Here is a 22,047-nt window from a genome sequence, read left to right on the forward strand (position 1 = left end):
GCATGTTTGACTCTGATTGTGTAAAGCGGTTAAGCATTATTACACACATTCCTGGTATACTTGAGAGTAAAACAATTCATATTAACAATGTATTGAAGACCAATTAAAAAAAAGACATGTTAATTGTCTTTTTCTTTATTTTAACCAAGTCATTCAGTGTTCAGAATAGTACTCCTGCCATGCTATTTTACAGCAGGTTGTTTTCTACCCACCATGGCTTAGAGGATAATCTGTATTTTTGACTCCTCTTGTCACCGAACTCGGGGTTAAGAAGGATGCATCTTATTGGAATAAAGAAATCCAGCTTGCCGAGTTTTCTCTTCAGCCGGGACTGCACAGCCGTCTGGAAGCTCCCACGCAGCCGTCTCCAAACCGTATCTTGCCAGACCAACACATATTTGGCTGGCTTTAGAACGAAGGGGTGCACTTGTAATTGGATCCCGACAGATGTAAATTGCTGAGATCGACAGGCCCTCATAATGAGATCCAATTTGGTTTTAGAAGGAGACTGAGTGATCTGTCACTATTCAGACGAGCGCTACAGCAAACAAACATAAGGTGCCATTTAAGCCTGGCAGTGACACCGTCAGCTTGGACTTAATTGTCTGGGGCTGAGTGATTGTCAGCATGACTCTGGTTATCAATGAGCGCCGGCCTTTAGGAAAGATTTATTGTTCCTGAGACAGGGCAGCATAAGAGGGCTAACAGTTCCTGCAGCACTTGGAGGACTGCACAGCTATTGTCATGATTTTGTAGTGGGAGCCTTCTGGATAAAGACTCAGACACTTTTCTCACTGACTCTGTCCCTGGCAGGGTCATGGTCTGCTCACTGGACTGAGGTGCCCCTCAGTTCCTTAGTGTTGTGTTTTTTAAGTTGGTTTTGATATCTAAGTGATGTAATCCTTGATGGTTTTCCTCTGAATCCAGACTTTTTGTTCAACATGCTCTAAATGCGCCCTGTGATTTGTACGTCTCAACTACATACATTTCAGACCAGTCCATCTAAAATTATCTATCTGATTCTGTCTGGGGTATCTTTTTCAAATAAACTTCCTGTAGGTCTGATCTGTTCAGAACCGACTAGCAGTGTACTATGGATCCCCGGGAATGATTACTGTCCATGGTGCTGAAATTCTCTTTTTCTAGAAGGAGTACTGATTGCCCCTCCTTTCTGTATTAGCTGCTAAATAAAATACTGCTGTCACCTCTATCACGGGTAGGTCATTTCATTATAGCGAGAAGATAGCCTGTAAGTGAGAAGCCGTAAACAACTTGCCAGGAAATGACAAATGTCTGGGCGGGGGGCAGGTGGGATATCTGGAAATGAGTTGTCCGAAGTGTTTCTCTTGACTGACAGAGCAGTGAGTCCCTTAGAGTGTGTGGAGCACCTCTTTTGAAATTTGACTGTTCCAGTGGTCCTAAAGGCAAGGCGTAATGGACTGAGTGACCCAAGAAGGCAGCAAGCCCAAGTCAAATGATCCCCTAAATGAAATCACCACTCCATGAAAAATAGATCAGCCTTTGAATAAGTGGGCAAATACAGTCCAGATCTTATCCAAACCAGTACTCCATATTTTTCCCACAGCTCTCTCTCCCCGAATTAGGATATTGATTTGGAGATAGGCAACAGCCTGCACTTTTAATCAGCATTAGCGGATTAGCACAATGCAGTGATGAGAGAACAAGGGATAGAGAAATTACTACTGTGTATTGACCATTAGGAGGTTTGGCCTGTTTAAATACCTCCGGACACATGCAGAATGGACTGGCTGCTCCGCTCGAGCAAAACCGCATTTTCCCTGTTGCGAGTTAATGCATTAGCCTGTAAAATACAATATTCTTTTTTCCCATCCCTCATCTGCCGTCACCGTTCGATTGGAACGTCTCGATTTCACATCCCTGCTTTTCTGCTCGCTATCAGCCTTATGCCGAGGTAGCCATATTTATCTTACGCTGCGCTGTTGCAGACGCGGTATTCTTTCCGTGTCAATCATTACATGAATAAATGTATTGACCAGGTGGCAGTGTGACTGGTGTGTTAGTATTTCAAGACCTGAATGACACTCCAGTGAACTGTTGTTTTCTTTTCTTCGGGCTGGTTTTCTATATATATGCTGACTATAAAATAGATTGTGTGTATGTGGGTGTGTATATATATGCACTGTATATATATGTGTACACACACAGAAGTACATAAAGCCATTGTGTATCTGTGACCAAAGGCTGTCTCCTTAAAGATGTTTAAAGTGAACTACTTGTTACACTACCCATTTGACAACTTTTCTCTTGGGTTAGATGTCAGTAGGAGGGAGGTGTTGAAATATGATGTCATGAGCCGTGGGACTTTGGCAGTGTCAGGGCCACACAGAATTATAGCAGACACTCGTAAATCTTTATTGCAACTTTCATCCTTAGGGGTTAGAATAAAAAGGAAGGTATTTGCATTGCTTATGCTACAGAATTCTCAAACTTAAAATTAGAACCCACTGCTGATACCGCAGTGCTGCAAACACACAGAAAATCTCCTGCATTGTATTTGACTAAATTTTGACATAACAATGAGCGTTACTTTATTTTGAAAGGAAGACCTTTGCCCTACGGTGGCTGAGGTCATTCTCTGAGATTGACTTGGTTGGTTCAAGAAAGATAACAGCAAAGTGAGGAAAGGTCTGACTATCTGCAGGTTTATTTATCTTGATAGTCACCTGACTGTTACTGTTATCAATGCTGGGCTGTAGGTGTTACACTGGAGTTATTCAACTTTCACGTGCCTCTTTTACAACGCAGACCTTCCCTCAATGCATCCTCATGTCAGGAACACAAGCACAGCTTGACATAGCCTCAAGGTGGTGATGATGATGGTGGCTCAGCCCTTCCCTCTGTATGTCTTCGTCAGCTAAGACTATTTCCGTTCCACCTTGTCAGCCCTTGAGGAAGGGGCTGTACCCGTACCTTATCAGCACTTAGCAGCACCCATTCATTTATTTATTCATTTTCATCATTTCAAGCTTTTAAAATGTGTTTAGATCTATATGTTCACCTAATGGGCAATTATATGTATTATCAGGGAAGATGGTATCATTTAGGTAACAAAAGCATTGCAATATAGCAAGCTTGGGCATGTGAATGCATAAAATAATGCATAAAAGAGTGTTTTCACACGGAGCAGGTTGGCAAGAATTCTAAGCAAGACTCCCAGAGCACTTGTCCAATGAGTAAATGTCACCTAAAAGAACCCCATGGACATTTAGTACAGTGAAGTAGAAGGACAAGCAGAGCGCAGGTTATGTAGCGTGACGATAGCATCCAACGTCAATAAAAAGCCTTATTTATTACCACTGGCAACTGTTGAGTAAAAAGACACTTTTCATTGAGCATAGCATTAGTGGCACTTAAAATTAAGAAAAACCTGTCAGGAATATTTTTCTTTATGCACTGTAATAGCTCAACTGTTGAAGAGTGTTCGTCATCCCACTATGTAAAGAAAACATCCCACGGTGAGATATACAGGTCCATGCAGCACATAAAAAATTGGTTGTATAATAAACCGAGTGAATAGTTTTCTTAGATAGTCTGTCAGTTATCCCATCATCATCGCCATTTCAAAATGCTACGTCCCTTAACAGAGGGGCAGAGGCAGGACCATGGTAAGAACAAAGGGGAGGTGAAAATATGTGCAAGGGAGGACAGACTGGGATGGATAAATGCACAGATGGGAGGATGAAGAATACTGAGAACTGACATGGACAGAGATGCCTCTCAGAGAGAGCGAGAGCGAGAAAGAGAGAGAGACCCCTGCATCGCACCGAAACCGCAGACGAAATCAATGATACCTCTCCCTCTCCCCGCTCTCTCCCTCTCTGTGGGAATTCTGTGACCCACTTAGCTCTTCCGCCAGGCAGCAATAGAGTTATTTTTACGTATTAACAGGAGACAATACTTTGTCCTCCGCTTGTCCTCCGCTCATCTGTATGCCTCCTTCTGCTCCTCTCGTCTTCCACACTAGCTGGTACCATCCTTTTTTCCCCATCTCTTTTGGCTTAGATCCTTTTCGAGTTATGCAAAGATTCACTGACTTCACGCGTTTATTTGGTTCACAGTGGTATCTTGACAACTCGGTATAGACGCTGATATAAAACAAAACAAAACCGACACAAATCTTATATTAATGAATGGCGTGGGTGCTAGAATGTGTTACTGTGGTACGATCTTTGCCTTCAGTTTGGACTTGTTTTGGTTGATTCAGTGATGTCATACCTGGCACGCTGTAACTAATGTTACTAAGCCAAGGATAAAGCGCTGTCACAGCACAGCGAGAAGAAAAAAACAAAAAAAAAAAAAACCCAAACGTGTTAGAATTAGGAGAGCAGAAGAGGAGAGGAGAAGGGATGGAAGGGGAGGGGAGGGAAGGGGGAGATCTGCTCAGCTCCTAATGATGACGGATAGCGGGAATACGGAGTGTGAGAACACAGGCAAAAGCGTAGCGATGCTGGGAGATAAAGAAATAGCAGAGTAAGAGAAGTGTGTTTATATTTGTCTGTTGGCAGGCAGATGGTGTGACTTTTACTGCCACGTTGATCTTGAATGTTTCTATCCTTCTTGACATCCACTGGAAAACACACACACACAGACACAGGCACCATTGGCATGTGTACTCACATATGCATGCGCACACACATTCACTGAAAGATTAAATCCACATCTTAAGGGGTTCAAAAAATAACAATGGTGCGAAGAAAGGCAGGGTGTAGAGCAGTTGCACTACCAGAAAAGTGGAAAATGGCAGTGCTAATGACTTTCCACTTGTACTTAAAATCTAATATTGGAGCTGCATTACATCTTAGCACACTAAAGCTAATACCTTTAAAAGGCACTGCAGAGTAGAGTTGGCCCACCAGCTGTCAAAGATGTCCATTTATTTTTGAAAGATTTTGTACAAACATCGCTCTTCCATTTGCAACATGAATGGGGTTGACGCAGAAATCAAACTCTGCGCCAGCGTTGAAGGACTTAAGAGTGCCGCGTAGCACAGAAGTTGGATTTCGAATGGTCATTTTGATTGAAAGCATAAGAGCAACATCAGTGGATGCGTACTGCACCGTATATTAACATCTCTACAACCTTCGCACATGGTTGCTTGTCAGGAATTATGATAAATATTGTTCGCCAATGAAGTACTGGCCAACATACAATCTGCCTGTCAAAGGAGTGGCTCAGACATTACATTTATCCAGCAATCATTTGTGGTACCTCCTTCTTAGTTGGTGTATTGAGGTGAAGATGCTAAACATTAGTATTTTTCTCACTTTCAAATTGATATAAAAATACAGTTAATAAAAACGATAGGACAGCTATGGGCTCTTTTAAAAATCAATTTCATGAGGCTAATTTTGGAAATATTTCTCACAGCAAGGAGTGCCATGATCTCGGTGTTGAATTGTTTACCTCGTTAAACAAAGCTTCCTGATATGACTGACAGCAAGCACAGTCTGGCCCAACCAGTTGAAGCCCCTGGTGTTTCTGTTCGTGTGATGATACGTGTGTGTGGTCTTGTGTAACCCGTCTACGATCATCTTTACACTTGTATCCTCACAAGCGCACACAGAAACACACAAACACACACACACTCACAGCCCCCCCTGCAGAAGACCTCATCTTCGGTCTCCGGCGGATGCCAGGTTCAAAGCGGTGAGGTGTGAAAACACCATTGCGGGGCACGAACACACAGACACACACACACGGTGACATGGTGGTAAAGTCTCACCCTTCCTGAAGTAAAGACAAGAAGGCTGGCTGTAACTATGGCAACCTAGAGTGAAGGGAAAGGATTGGGCTAGGCTCGGATTTAAGAGCTCCTGTATGAAGCCTAAGGCCATACTATTTCACTGTCTGTTAGTGCCTGTGTGTGTGTGCGCACACGCATGCACGCGTACATGCACGTGCGTGTACAAATTTGAGCCAGAGGAGCACGAGAAGTCAAGATGTGTCTCACTTCCTGTCCACATGCATTTTTCATGTTCTGACCCATGACTCGAACTGACTGAGGCTGAACGTTCTGTGGGCCTGTCAGGCTGACGGAAGGATGCGGCTACGTGCACTTGCATCCCAAGCTGAATTCAGTGAAACGCCTGGAAAGGGAGAAACAAAGCAGCGGCAACAGCCCTCATATGAAATACGATTGTGTCATTATGCTGAACGTCAGGCGTGTGTTCGTACACAGTGCCAGGTTTAATCACCGAGTGTACATTTTTGACAGTTGGCCTGGACTAACACTGAGAAAGAAACCGAAACTATGCAATTGGATGTTTTGACATGATGTCCTTATCGCTCTACACTTACATTTCATAGAATGTTTGTATATGTGGTTCCTTTATACATCATAAGGCTCCACTTTAGAGTACAAAATAAACAAAGGTGGTGCCTCTCACCGGTGTCATAACTGGAACTTCGAGTGTCAGCTTTTATTTGCCAGTCAGCCAGGATATCTTAGTTATTCCTCTTGCAGTGCATCAGTGTCAGTGGCACTTGGCATCCATCTATAGAGTCAAACAGTTGTGTGTCGCTTTGTTCAGCATTGAGAGCTGCAGTTAAAGAAATTCACGTTTGTGTCCAGGCACAGGTCCCTGCAAACCAGCTCTCACTGCTGGAACTGAATGGCCATTTGAAACAGAGGCATCTTTGTAGACACCAGTTCAGTTCATAACTAGCAACTGGGACCTAACGTGTGTGTTTTTGTGTTTGTGTGCATGTGGGCCTCGTAGAAGGAACACACGATTACGTTTGTGTATGGATGTGCCATTTAGAACACTGCGTTTTTGTCTTTTGTGCTAAGCTAGTGTTTGGAGTGCCAGCTCTGCGTCGTACTCAGCAGCTTCGACTGAATAAACTGAATAAATTTAGGACTGACGATCCTGGGTAGAATAAAGTAGAAAGTTGCCATCTGTACCAAAATTTGGCTTGGAAAAATGGCCTTATTCATTTATTTCCCCGCCTCACTGCTGGATAAAGCAGAGGAAGCCTTTGATCACTAGTGGAAATAGAGGAACTTCTTAATTTCTCACTTGCATAACATTTGCCTTGCGCATAAAGACAGTTATGAAGTACGTTGCAAAGGTTATGTCTGTGTAAGCTTAAATTGCCCCCTATTGTTGTGTCGGATGAGGCACAGAAAAGCTTTACCACCCCATAAAAATGAAGAAGAACAAGCTCCCTAGTGTTACTTGCCCTCACTCTGCTTCTCTTTCTCAGTTTACCTCAGAGCTGCTTTTTTCAAAACTGGTATTTCTGCCTTCATGTCAGCCTTGTATCCTTCACACGCTGCCCAGCAGCAGCCCTCAGTCTCTACCTTCAGCTCACAGTTATTTCCTGATTGGGATTCTGAGGTTGAGATCTGCCAACTTGTCTCATACCACGGAAATAGAAGAAATAGAGCCAGCCACAGGGCTCCATCCGCTGAGCGCGTGCGTAGCTTGGTGCTTCTCAGCGTGAGGAAACCTGTGGGTGTCCTTTCTGTGCTTATTGTACTGAAAGGCCAGTATCTCCGTTCCATATTTTTTTCATGTGTTAATCATTTCCTCAAGAAACCAAAGGTCAGGAGTTGACAGCTTGAGTTATTGTCTGTGAGGAACTGATAGTCACGTAAGTGCAGTCTTCATCCTGCTATGTGCGCACACCAAATGTCCATTTATTTCTTTGTATGGATGGTTTTTATAGTTTGGTTTATATGTATCAGGCTTTGTGCAGTCCTCATGCTCTCTCTCTTGCTCTCTCTCTCTCACACATACACACAGGTCTCAGTGGTAAATCAATTTAGGAGATTGTTATATATTCCTAATGGAGATTATCTGGATTAGGAATCCGTGTAAACTCTTTATGTTGAATGATGTCATGGACCGTCATCAAATTACCATTAAAAGTGTATGAATATTAAAAGGATTTCCGTCACAGATTGGAATCCAACGGATCAGTCGATTGTGTCTCACTGCGTTGGATCATCTACTGTGCATGTGCCGTCGAGACTGAGAATTCCAGATATTAACACACTGAAAAAGTTATACCAGATTGGCTTTTTTTTCTCTCCCCCCTGAAAAATTAATTTGTAAGCATTCAATCAAGTCAGTGTTACCGTATGCTCTGAAGATTCCACTCTTATGTGGTGTCAGACTTCATTATTATTGGCTGGAACCCCCTGCTGCTGCTCTGGTCCAGCTAATAGCTACATCACCATACATTACATCCAGAGGTTCTTCAAACTGACTCAATAGCCCCTTTGATCCTTGCTCCCGCTCCTGCTGCTGCGAAAAAACAGAGCATGTCATGCCCAAAGTGTAAGCGTTTGTAAGTGTAAAATGTACGCCGCAAATTTTAGTGCCCCTCTTTCATGCATTTGCTCTAAAAGCGTTGTAAATTAACGCAAATGGCAGTTCATATCCTCATTGCTGTTAGTCGGCACAGACACAGGATTGAACCCCCTTTGTTTTGTATGGCCATTGCAGCCGAGGCGGCGCACAGACCAAACAACAAAGATACTTTACCTGGGGATTTTACTATAAATCCATAATTCTGTGTGTGTGTTTGTGTTGGTGTGTTTCCACGTGCCAAGACAAAGCTGTGACGTCACAAAGCATCTCGCCTGCAATGTTATTCTCAACACTTCCAGTGCTGACATTAAGAGATCCTGTGAAATTAAACACGGGCTGCTTCAGTTGATGGCCAATGTAATTCAAGCGGGTGAAAAGTAAGAAGGAGATGGAGCTGTAAAAAAACATAATTAGAAAAAACTATCTGCACGCGGGATAGCATTTTGCAACATAATTTAAAATATTTATAATTAGCTCGGGGTTTTGGATTTACATTGGTGTGTTGATTTTTAAATGTCATAGTCTTTCTGTGTCCTGTATTACTCTGGATACATGTACGGGTGATACTGCAAAAACGAAGAAGCAGGAAAATTTAAGTTTTGGCTGGATTGCATACCAAAAAGGGGACTTTAAGGATTACCTTTACTAGTACTAAAACAATAGCAGAACAGCAGATACAGTCAGTGTATGTTACAGTTCAGCTCCTTCAGTGGACATCACAGAGTTTGTGATTTCCCCTTTTTGACATCAAGTGATGTCAAAACTTGATAAAACATCGAGTTTCCCCTTTTTGACATCAAGTGATACTTAACACATAAGAGCATATATGTGTGTGTGTGAACATTCAACATTAGACAACATTAGAACATTAAAGAGGTAGCATTATATTATACTACTGTGATTCTGTCCAAGGTCTTGTAAGCAATTCAGTGGAACCATCTGAGGGCCACCAGGTTCCGCTCTTTAAGGATATTCTCTTCCTGCTGAATAATAAATTCTTCAGCATGAGGGGAAACACCTCTTTCACAAGTGTTCCAGTGTATGAAGGCTTCCCTCTGAAAAATAGGAGCTGACTAATTGGCCCCCATAGGAATCTGAGGTCCCAACAACTTAGTCATCTGTCAGATGTGAATGAAATAATGTGGAGAAAGTCAGTTAAGAGCTGCTGTAGTGACTTGCCAGTGCTGTGTAACTTGAATAATTAGATCAGAAGATAAAAAACAAAGAGCGATGAAGATCAGCAGACTGATTAGGGAGTATCTCAACAGTCGATTGTTCTTTACAGGAAGTTATGGTTTATGCCAATGCTAAAACACTGGACTGTAGTCTGTTAGCATGTAGAGGTACTTTGTTTTTCTGTATTCGTATTTTTTGTTATTAAAGAAGGACAATTACTGACTAACACAGTTGTTTTTATTTATGAGTCAAAGGCACCAAGTTGATTCTTGATGCATCTAGTGCAGCATTAGATAGTGTTTACTTTCTTGCTTAACACAACTTCTGTCTTTGTCAGCGGTTAACAAATGACATGTAAAAGATCGGCAAATCACAGATTTCTTTTGGGTAACCTGTTGATATATATATCAGACCAGAAAAGTCTCAAGTAGACAAATTCTCGATTATTCTTTTACTGTCCTGCTTTGAACAAGCCAACTGCAGAGGGATTCACCCTAATCCTCGCTTGCAGGATAACAAGCTAACCTTTGCCATTGTTCACATCTCTCTTCTTCATCTCTCAGCATTCTTATCCATCAGTCCAGCAACTGTGGGGTTTCCTCGCCACTGTATATGAGTTTCATCGTTACTCAACACTCACACATTGGTCTAACATCGGGATGGTAAATTTGCCTGCCTCAAAGCCCCGCTCATCTACTCTCTGAACTGGCATGCCGCATTAGGAAAAACACTGCCGAGGTTCACAGAGGTTTAATGTAAGACTGCATTGGGAACCAGATTGTCCAGCTGCACAGTAATGTGTCCACAGTTCCCAAACAACACCCACTCCAGATCTGGGTGTTGGTTGGTGAGAGTGTCATCTCTTTTCAGAGCAGCAAACGGCAGTTAACGTACCTTCTATTTTTTTTGGCTTTGTGATTGCAAGAGATTGGAGCGTTGAGGGCAGGGCGTTGCTGGAGGTCGTGTCCAGGGTTCATCGACACCTCTGATTCATTGGTTGTACATGAAAACATCCGGGTCAAAATCAGCTTGGCGTGGAGTGAGTATGTGCACAGATACAGGGATTTGGGAGAGGAAAAATGACAAGAGAAATTAAATGTATTTGCATTCCACTTTCAATGTGGTGAAGACAAGCGTGGTTCTCACAGAACCGCCCAAACTGGGTGGAGCAGGTTTAGCCGCTGTGAGTTAAGGATCGGGTGTGGCTACCTGGGCCCACAGAGCAGGTCCTGGTTTGTTTACAAGACTTGCTAATCTACTTACTCATCTTGTAGACATCATGAGTAGATTTATAAGCCTACTGCAACATGTTGGCAGTGGTGCCACGTTTTTGCCATAGCTTCTGCCTACAGTCGTGCAAATGATAGATTCATATAATGAGACAAGTCCAATCTAGCAGTGTACCGTTGATGTCATACCTGTGGAATGGTGATTTTTTTTTTTTTTTCAATGTCATTTCACCTCAGAGTAATGTAAGTTACACCTGTTAAAATACTTGACACTGTACTCTTGGCCAGGAGTACTGTGTTTCACCAAACTAAGCTTTTCTCAAATGTGATGTGTTCTGGGTGCGCTAAGAATGGGCTTTGTGGAGTGGTGTTTTAAAGGAATGAATAGCTACTGAAAGAGTCAGTGAATATTTATTTTGATAATAATGTAAGGAGAGAAAGTAACAGGATTTTTGGCATTAAAACTTTCAATCATTGTAGACAACTTTGGCTCATTACATAAACATGCACATAATAATGCCATGGTTATGAAACAAGGCAATCCGGACTCACAACAACACAGTTCAAGTTGCTAGTGATAGTGCGGCGTTGCTGAATTTGACATTTGACGGGTGGAGTATTCTCCAGTCAAAGCATTATTTCAACATAGTCATTGACCTTGCTTGGGATGCTTTTGACTTTATTCTTTAGATGCAGCAAATAAATTGAATAATAAGTGAATGTTGTACCCCACATAGCCATTATTTACCAATAAATATATTTCTTATTGCTTCGCTTCTAATCATTTGCAATAGAATGACATTGCTTATTGTTCAAATAACGCAGCGATGATCAATTGCCATGACCTCTTTGTTAAAACCCAGAAATGTATTTGTGGTTTCATGGGACCTTTGATTTTAGTCTTAAATATCCAGTAACCAAGTAATTGGACTTGTTTTCATTGATTTACAGTGTGTCCGCCGAGTTATTATATGCCTCCGTCTGGTTCGTGAGTTGATGAAATGTTTAACTTGGTAAAAAAGGAGGAGCATTTTACTCAATCTTAAAGCTATAAACTGACCTGCGCTTTACTCCATTGCCACGTCTTGTGTCCATGGTTGCGTTTTCATGGTTAAATATTGGTTTGTGATGGGATTATGATCTATTGTGGGGATACAACCTTAGCATCTCAGCGGATCATTTTGTCTTATGCTGGCGGAGTGTGAGGTTAAGAAGACTTTTTGTTGTTGTTGACTGCAGTTCACAAAGATAGTAAATGAAAATTATGCACAAAACATGTTTTGTATGTTCGCCCTATTTTTGCACGGTGCTGTAAGTAGAACATCGGGAAGTCGTGGATGCTCAGTGCGGGAAGTTGTTTTATGTGTTAAAACTCAAACGTGTGTGGGTGGCAGGTGTTTTTGAATGCAAAGGCTCTGAGCAAGAGCTGCTCTAAGGCCCCTTTCTTCTCTGTAAGTAGTGTCCAGGCACCCAGTTAGCTCAGGGGTCTCCTCTGTATTTATGGCTTTTCTTGACTTTATTTTTCTTCATCATCCACTCTTTCCTTCCTTATCTTCCTCAGGCATTGTTCCCTTGCTGCATTTGCCCCCCCCCCCGTGTTTATGAGTGGGGAACAATTTCTTCTCTTCCTCTTTCTCTTTCTCTTCCGCAACCCCTTCCCGGTAGATAGAATTGATGATTTTTCCACCCCACTCCCTTCCCCCCCACATGGTCATAATCTGAACACAGGTCTTAAATGCGGCTGTGGTAATCTTAAGCAATCTTTGAACTGTCTTCTCAGGTACTGAACCCCTGCCTGCTGTGACACAGTGAGTCCTGGCTGAAAAGTGGGCTGGTAAACAAACGTGAGGACTGGAAAGAGGTGAGTGGTGAGGACAAAAAACACCCGTGTCTCACTATGAATTGTGTGTGCGTGCGTGTGTGTGTGTGTGTGTGTGTGTGTGTGTGTGTGTGTGTGTGTGTGTGTGTGTGTGTGTGTGTGTGTGCATGCGTGCCTGCGTGCCTGCGTGCCTGCGTGCGTGCGTGTGTGCGTTTATTTATGTTGTTTTCTGCGCCTGCTTGGACCTGGTTATTTAAAAATGCATCCCAATCACCCAGAAAAAAACACAAGCCCAAAGCAGCAAGGTTGATTCACACCCCTGTTTAGCCTAGGACAGACTGGTATGTGTGTGTGTGTGTGTGTGTGTGTGTGTGTGTGTGTGTGTGTATGTGTTTGCATGTGTGTTTACTCGTCCTTTCTGTTCCAAGCTAGCGTTTAATTGGAAGGAGTCGTTACTATTTTCCCTTTCAAGAATGTTAAGGGTATTCATCCGGCATAGCTGGCATAGCATTCTGCGATGCGTCACGCTACATTTCCCCAAGAGAAATCCTCCGCAGTTGAGGCCGTTTTTGTGCCTAACAACTTTGAGAGCGACGTGAAAGCACAGAGATTTCATTTTTTATTTATTTTTGTCCTTGCATGTTGTAAATAAACAAATTTTGACTCCTGAAAAACCAGACCGGCACAGATTCCGCTTCCTCACATTAGCATGTAAATGCCACATGCTGTGCAAAACCATAGCAACCGCTCAGTGTCAAACTTGACATCTGGAGGATTTTTTTTGTCAGCAGCAGAGAAGACTACAAAAGGCTTTTGATTTTTGTTTCCTTTATTTTATTAATATCATCTCAAATGACTTCGCAGGGTTGACATTTACTTGTTCTAATTGAGATTGGATTTTTGTAGAACTGGCAAAAGCCAGTGTAAAGTGCGTGATTGACACCTTCCAGAATACCGCAATGTTTATGTCTCCTGTCCAAATGCTTCTCTGTCTTACTTCCTAGTTCTGTTAGACATCCACTGTACCGGTACTGAACCGCTACCTCAAGCTACCTTCTATCCTTTTGCTCTGCTGTTAATGTATACTTGTACTCTACCCTTCAAGTGTATATCATTGCTTGGCCCATCTGCAAATCTAAACCATGCCAGATTCCCCTGTCCTTGCGACCAGATCCTAAATTACGAATGTATGCTGAGAAGTTTTATTATCTCATTGGGTCAGGGGCTTCAGAGCTCACTCGCTGCTTTCAGCGACGTCTGCTTATGCAAAGCAGCTTTCATGCAGTTCACCCGGTTGCCTTCCTCAGTAAGATCTTTGCAGGGGTGTTTTGGTGTCCTGCTTGTGAAAATAATTGATTGTGCCTGAGGATTTGGTGAATTGGTGGTGAGGCTGAACCAAAAAAAAAGTTGCTTAGCTCTGATGCTCGCCCTGTCGACCCCTCAGTGGAGCCTGTGTGGTCTAAACCTTCACTTTGTCAAATTAGTCCATTTAGTCAGTGACAGTGCCACTGAAATAGAAAGTCTTGATTTTAAAACTGCCTCATTATTTGTTTGAATTACTTGATAATTTAATTACTCAAGAGCTATTGAAGAACCACCTGGAATGTAATTTTCCTTTAGAATTTGCCAGAAAATCATTTCAGATTCATTTATCTGAAACTGAATGTTTTATTTTTTTATTTTGCCACTCAATTTATTTTTCACCACAGGGAAGGGAAATTGGGAACTTTCTCTCTTTAACTATATCAAAAATATACCAAACCAAGTTTTAGTAAAATAAGGGATTTCCTCATACTTTCTAGATTAAGACTCCCAGAGAGCGATGTTGGAGTGCTGGGGCAATGGAAAAGATCTGTAGTCTTGATAAGTCATTTCCTCACAATTGGATATCTTTCTCCTCCACCAAGTTTTCTCTTCTTACTCTTCTATCCCACTGAGTGTTTTTTCTCTAAATGTCTACATTTCCCTGCTTCAACCCTGTGTTGTCCCCCCGTCACTCCCTCTGCCTTTCTTGCCCCTTAGCCGCAGTGTCCTTGAGAAAGCAGTGACTTTGCTGGTAAGCTTAGCAGAGCGCATCCCTCGCTCTCTTTCTCTTTCTCTCTCTCTCTCTCTCTCTCTCTCTCTCTCTCACTCTCTCTCCTGCTTACACTCTCTCGCCGCCTTTTAGCTCAAACACACGAAGGCGAACGCAAACAGCGTCGACAAGCCCCCCTACGAGCCCCCTCAGTGTCTGTGGACAATTTATCAACGGCAACGACGTCTGTGCTTGATTAAAATATTGACGAACCTGCCGGATAGAGAGGGAGAGAGAGAAAGAGAGAGAGAGAAAGAGAGGGGGGAAATACAAGAGTCGCGTTTGTGTTGAGCAGCATTTTAATCCTCATGCAATTTTCACGAGCACACATCATCAGCAAACTGCAGATACGAAGTAGATAAATAAATAATGCCGAGCCCTGGCATGGAAACGCGTTTCCCATCTACATATCAAACAGCGACCTGCATATACAAAGGAGTCTTTATTTCCTTAAATTCAACAAAGTCTCTCAACAGATCATTTGTGGAAAATAGCATTTCATTCCGAGGTGCAAAGAGACAACGGTGGCGTGTTAATGACCTTACAAATTGGCCTGAGGTGGCTAGGCCATTAGCCTGCTAGCTTTGGAATCTGATCCCTCCGACCAGTCTCGCTCATCAAAAGTGCCCCCTGCTAATCTTGGATCATCCAGGTCCATTGTCACGGTTTTCCGTAGCTTTTGAAATATAGATGCAGACCGATTGTGTGGTCCTAAGGCGAGCTGATAAGATCCCCAATGCCGTTTGGTTTCTTGTTTTCCCATTGAAGACCACAGAGTGCACGGAGTGTGCACTGGGTGATTGTTTATTTTGTTTTGTTCTTTTTATTCCCCCTGCCTACAACCCTGGTTTCTTTCGCTGATTGAGTGCCGTTGTTAGCTCATCAACATGCCAGGAGAAACATTCTTGTAATCGTACCCCGATTGTGTATCTTTGACAGCTAAGGAAGGAATCGTATAGATGCGCTGATGCGCTGTGATGCAATACTGCGCTTTATCGGCATTTACATAAAACTCACTTTCAACCTGGCATGACAGTATCTCTGTGCTGCCGTGTTATCGGGCTTCTCTTCCTGTGTGTGTATGTCTTTTCGTGCGTGTGCATCTGTCTTACTCTTTATATTTGTCCTATGCTCAGCTGGGAGAAAAAAAGCTTTTGTAGCCATGGCGACCAGTCCCAAGGGGAAAAGTTGAAGGAAGCTGAGTCTCTGACTCCCTTTCCCCTCCTTTGTCTCTCGCTTTGTTGCAATGTGATGCATCTCTCTGGGCACTAGCACAGAAACAGGTAAAGTTTGGGATGTCAGAATGTAAACCTGGTGCTAACGAGGACCATTTACAGGCTATTTATCTTACTCTTGATACTGGGCTGAATTAGATACCAACGTAAAAGGAATAAGCTATATGCTGTAAAACATTAAACAGGCACAGTGAAGTCTGGATTGTTTTCATGATTTCCTCTTACGAGCCTCTGTCCCATCTTTTCTTCATGACCATCTCCTTTTCTTATTTTTTTACTTCCACATTTATCGCCATCCAAAACGGACCGATTGAAACCAAAAACAGCAACTTTCAGCAGAGAGCCATGTTCTGGTGCAGTCTGACCTCAGTCATGGGTTGGTTTCTTCCATCTGTCTATCTTATCATGCTTTGAACCTGATCTGTGTGCGTGCGTGCGTGCGTGTGTGCGTGCGTGCGTGCGTGTGTGCGTGTGTGTGTGTGCGCGTGTGTGTGTGCGCGCGTGCGTGCGTGCGTGTGTGTTTTCTACTCACTGCAGCCCTCTCCTCTTCTTATATCCCTTGCTTTTCACCTCTGAGGGCTTTTACTTCCTCTCCCCCACTCCACTCTGCGTACACAAACACACCCACTCACTGAAATCACTCCTCCCGTTCCTTCCTTCTCTCCCCCCTCAGTAAGTCTGTCTTCTCTCCTGAGTCAGAGAGACGGACAGGAAGGAAGTCCGTAATGAAACAGCCATATCGAGCACACTGCCCAAATTGACCCGGAATGAATGGAGTCACTGATCAGCTCGCATTAAGGTGGCGCTGATGTAGAAGTGGGTTGGACAGAAACAGAGCTAGCAGATCTGCACATTTTAGCTTGGCTGCAAATATACACAAGTTATTATTTTGTTTATGGATCAAAGAACACACCTGATTTACACGTGCGTATTTCCCTGGGAAGGAGCGTAAATGTCATGTCATTTCTGGAAGGTGGTGGAAATATTTTAGTGGTTTCAGTAATACAGTAGAAGTACTGGGGGGAAATAGGGCTACAGGAGGAAGGGTCAGCGATTTCCTGAGACTGCAGGTCTGATTCTCTGGGTTACCATGAAAGCACCTGTGGAAGATCTTTGCTTTGACTTGGGAGGAGGAGGTGAGACCAAAAAAGCTTTGCAAATGAAAGTTTGCATGGGGGTAGGCGGCACATACAGCAACAAGGACATTGGGATGGACTTGGGAAGGTTAGCAAGCTCTGGTTGGTGCATGTTGTGATATAGTTGTCGGTGAACCACACGAACAAACACCCCGGAAAGATGTGGTTATACTTAATCAAGGGGTGTCTGGGTAACAATGTCGTTTCTAATGCAGCACAAAGGGACGGGCGACGTCATTGGCTTGCTAAGCTTTGTTGACAGTTAAGGATCAAATTTTTTCACAAGCTCAAGTGATACCAGTGAAGCTCCATCTCATAAAATTAATGTTGCGACTATCCTTCGCTCCAGTAATACACCTGTCTAATCTGCTTGACCACACCAATTCTTTTATTAATGAAAATGGAAATTACTTTGGGGGAAGAGAAGCTTTAGTGAGAGACCACGCATTAGTACAGGATGTGTGTGTGTGTCTGTGTGTGCACATGCACAGTAGCCTGTTTGTGTGTGTGTGTGTGTGTGTGTGTGTGTGTGTGTGTGTATTACGAGGTAAAAATCCATTAGGGAATTACTCCACATCTGGACAGCCATGACTGCTCTCATTCTCTCACAACTCGTTACGTCATGGAGTTTTCAGAAATGGATGTGATTTCTAAACAGCTTGGGATTCTCTGCAAGCACAGTTTGTTTCCAACTGTCCCCCTGACCTTAAATTCGCATCTTTCTGACACTCAAGCATTAATCTTTGCACCAAGTGACATTTTAACTTTGGCTTTATGTGCCACTACTGAGTTCTCAGTGCTTTGCAGCTCAGATGGAACGCTTGTCCGATGAGGCATTCGATGTCTCTGTGTCACTCGGACATGAAAATATACATCTTTCCAATGCAAACCTGATGTTTTTGTTGTTTTGAACAGAACACTCAGCAGCTCTACTTAAACACTGAAAGGTTTTCTCAAATGGAAACAAAGTTGGAAATTTGAAATGATCAACCAATCACTAATTTTGAAATTTTGCTAAACTACAATAGATTTTAATAGCAATTCAGACGAAAAAGGAAGGCAGCCTGTTGACATAATGATATAAATTGTCTGGCACATCCCAAAGTATTTTATTGTCATAATAGACACACTTGGGATTTATGTATCCCCATTGTATTTCTCTCGAACAGACTTACTCTAACTCTAGTTTTAAATATTTAACATGTTCTGCAGATGGTCGATGTTATATACCAGTTCTCAGTTGAACCCCTGACTTGTCTGGTCACAGTAGCTGTCACCGTTGTTGTCACTTGTTTTTGCACAGCCTCAAATATCCCTTGTTGGATTGCTTCATATTTCAGGAAATTCTTCAACTGAAAAAGTGCTCACTTGTAAATTTCCACTTCCTGTTGCACCAGTATTGGACTTTTGATTTATGAAATCCTTCAACATCAAATGTTTGTTACACTTCTCGATGCCATGACTTTTTCATTGTATTACATGCCTCGGGGCGGCTGAATAACTGTGTAGGTGAACGTACAACACCTTCCAGTCATTTTGTTCACACTTGTGCAATTGGTTAGAATTTATAGTTTTAGTTGGATGCAGCAGTGACCCCTTTTATACCCTGACAGCTGCCGTTTATGTGGGAATGTGTTTATGAGCAGTTAGATACGTACAAACCACCTCGGCACACAAAGAGGGGTGGGCAGGTGGGCTCCCGAGTGGCAATGGAACACACAAGTAGGCCAAAGACTACTGAGATATCTATTACACCGCAACAATAAGTGACACAGTAGATGTTTGCAAAGTTAGTATAGGCAAATACAAAGGAGACCGCACACACATACTCGTATGTGTGCGCACATACACGTGCACTCCAAGCACATTCACCAGTCATCATACGCACACAGTTGACTATGGAGCCTCAGTAGAGCTCTGGCAGGACCATCTGTTCCTGCTGTGCTGATTCCTGCAGTGACCAGGACGCTACTAGTGTGTATGCACACACACACGTACATGCGCACACACACAGAAACACATAAACACACAAACAGAGTGCGTCTCAGTTCTTGCATAGTGATAGTCTATTTATTCCCTATACTGACGCAAGAAAGCACGATTGTGTGTGTGTGTGTGTTTGTGTGTGTGTGTGTGTGTGTGTGTGTGCCAGTTAATTCATCAGTCAAAAATATGATAACTCAAGCCTGTGACAGACGTCTTGGATCTATGTGGGCAGGTAGGTGAACAGTAGGTCATCAGACAGATGTACAGGCAAACCATCAGAAAGAGGTCAGAGGTCAGCAGGAAATCTGGGCACATGAAACTTTCTCCATTTTTAATTATGACTATGCGGAGATAAAATCAGCTACCAATGGATTTTTTTTTTTACCTCTGCCAAGAAAAAAATGTTTTTGCCATCCCATCCAGCTACTGCGGGTTGGTATAAATTTTTATTATTTTTCAGCTTCCATTAAAGTTTAAAAACAAGTTTCAGAGTTTCAGTTTTCACATACCACCACTGCATTTCAGAGAGTGTGACACAGATAAAAATACCCCTCCTATCATCAAACTAAAAACATTGCCATTTACTCTCACTTTCTGAAGTTTTCACACCACATTCTACAGAATACTTGCGGCGTGTATGCACAACAGTCGTCTGAACATTGAGCATACCAAACTCAAAATGAACTTTAGTGCTTAGGAATTTAGAGATCATATTTTTTTACCCTTTCTTCAGGGAATTTGTAGTCGTCTGACCCACTGGGGCATGAACTACATTCACTTTGGGTGTACAACTAAAACTCAAAGGGCCGTACCTTTAAGAACCAGTGTTTCTTAATGGGCTGGTTCCTGACAGTTTTTCCGGGCTTGTAAATTGCGCTTGTCCTGCCTGCTGTCACAGTTCCTAATTACTCTCCATGTACAGTGTTCAATGTGAGCAGCGCCATGGAGGAATGCACCAAAAATGTCTGTGAGGGAGAAGGGCATTGGTGAACGGTGGTGGGGGGGTTTGCAAGTGTGAGCATAGTCACACATTACAAACATTACACACGGCGTTGGAATACGCTTCACTTGCTTTTAAAAACAAGATGCAAAAGCCCACATACCGCCCCTGTTGTGATGAACATCTAGTACGTTTGTGACCTGATATCCCACTGTCCTTTCTTCTGTCCCTTCAGCACGTGCCAAACCTGCTGCATCGCCCTGCATTAATGAGACATAATGCAGATAATATCTATACTTCCTCTCGACCATGTCTTCGCGGCAGCATGAGCCCAGGATGATCACTAAAAAGGAAGGACAAAAAACAAAACGATCATAAATACCGACACCGCTTTGATTAGCCACGTGATATGAAATGATAATTTGGGGATTAGCGAGACGCTGTGGCCCATTTTCCTTTGTTGGGTCTCTAAATGCAGCCATAGGGACACATGGTAATATTATCAGCTGATATGCAGTTGCAAAGGGCATTCACAGCACATGGGCTATCGGTGCCCATCTTCCATTGCCTCAGATAGCATTATCATAACTTTAAGTTTGGATAGACAACTAATCATATGGGCTTATTATTGTCTGGCCCTGGACATATCAACCTTTTTTGGATTTTCCTTTCATTGCTAGGATAGGATCAATACTTTGCACAACAACATCAGGATTGTTCATTGATGACTGAGTGATCATGACAAGGTCAGGCAATGTGTGCACACACCTACATGTGGATGTTGTAACTTCATAAGATATATATCGGTTTGCGTAAATGATTCTTGCTCATGCCCACATCTATATTTGCATATGTGTGCTCTCATCTGACAAGGCATTTCCATAGTCTGCTAATAACCACCACTTTAAGCTATTAGTGGAGCAGTTGCTGCACATTTATGAAATCAGATTATAAGGACGCTCATAGAGCGCAGGCTTCCACCCGTCCAGCCGAGTCAGTGACTTCCCATTACAATCATGTGCCAAGTCCTTTCCCCTCCTCACTGCTTCCTTGTTTACTGATTTATTCCAAACCCGACCCACAGACAAACTGTAAGGAAACATGACTTTCTTGGCAGAGAATCTTGATCCTCTTTTTTTCTGAAATACAGCCATGCCTTTTTATATTAAGAGGAAGTCTGCTCTCTTGTTTACTCTCTCTTTGGAACCACGGAGCAAGTTTTAGTCCTTTCCTCAGGAGAGGAATGACAAACATAAGATTTTTTTCTGTCTTTCTACATCTATATCTGTCATTCCCCCTGGCTCAGTGTGCCCGGGCTTCCTGGAAAGCTCCATCTGAGACTGACTACATCCCTGTCCTTCCGTCTCATACTAGTAAAACACAAAATCATGGCAATTCAGATTGCTGGCGACTATTTACCCCTAGAGTGCGCATCTCAACCACAGAGGCAGTTTGAAGCAGGAAAATGGAAACATGATTCTGCATTCGGTTTGTTTATTACTGCCACCTGGTCCTGAGAGTTTCATTATTTACATCTGCCGCTGTGTGTTTGTCCTGCTCATTACCACACACTTGCAGATGTTTTCCCAGATGCAAACATCATGGCGCCAGTAACCCGGGGAGCCAAACACACAAGCCCTTTACTACTACAAGAGTATAAAATAGCATTGCTCTTTGGCGTACATGAGGCTGAAAATACTTCAGTTTGGAATTGGTTTGGTGAGGAGAAATGAGAGTTGTGGTCTGGAACGAGCTGAGAATAATACCTCTATTTAAGTGCCAGAAATATCAAGCACTTCACACCTGCTCATTTTTTTGCTGTCATTTGAGGACATGGACTCTCTGAGGCTCATTTTTGGGGAATGAAGGGTGAGAATACCTCACAGACATGCAAGTATAAATATGTTCTTGAAGTATTGGGACAGTTGTTTTTTTTTTTATAATTTATCTCTGCGCATTGTCAGAATGGATTCGAGATCAAGTACAGCCTGAGTGGTACAGGATATCTGAGACAATCATTGATCTGAGAGAGAACGAAAGACCGGTGAATTTTTAATGTAATTGAAGTGTACATGTTCAGCTTTTAATGGAC

General features: G+C 42.7%; 1 protein-coding gene across 8 annotated transcripts in view; it reads left to right on the forward strand.

The window, feature by feature from the left end:
• strbp (spermatid perinuclear RNA binding protein) overlaps nucleotides 1-22,047 on the forward strand; it is a 79,291-nt gene that overhangs the window by 9,160 nt on the left and 48,084 nt on the right. For 7 of the 8 annotated variants that reach the window (XM_086152431.1, XM_086152430.1, XM_086152433.1 and 4 more), the window contains exon 2: nucleotides 12,546-12,626. The gene's annotated coding sequence lies outside the window, so the exon portion shown is untranslated. Of the gene's footprint in view, nucleotides 1-12,545; nucleotides 12,634-22,047 lie in introns of all 8 variants that reach the window. The other variant, XM_086152432.1, reaches the window with a different exon arrangement.

Source organism: Fistularia commersonii, chromosome 9 (assembly GCF_037954325.1).
Source record: "Fistularia commersonii isolate RoL2024-O1a breed Wild chromosome 9, RoL_Fcom_v1.0, whole genome shotgun sequence".
Classification (NCBI taxonomy): domain Eukaryota; kingdom Metazoa; phylum Chordata; class Actinopteri; order Syngnathiformes; family Fistulariidae; genus Fistularia; species Fistularia commersonii.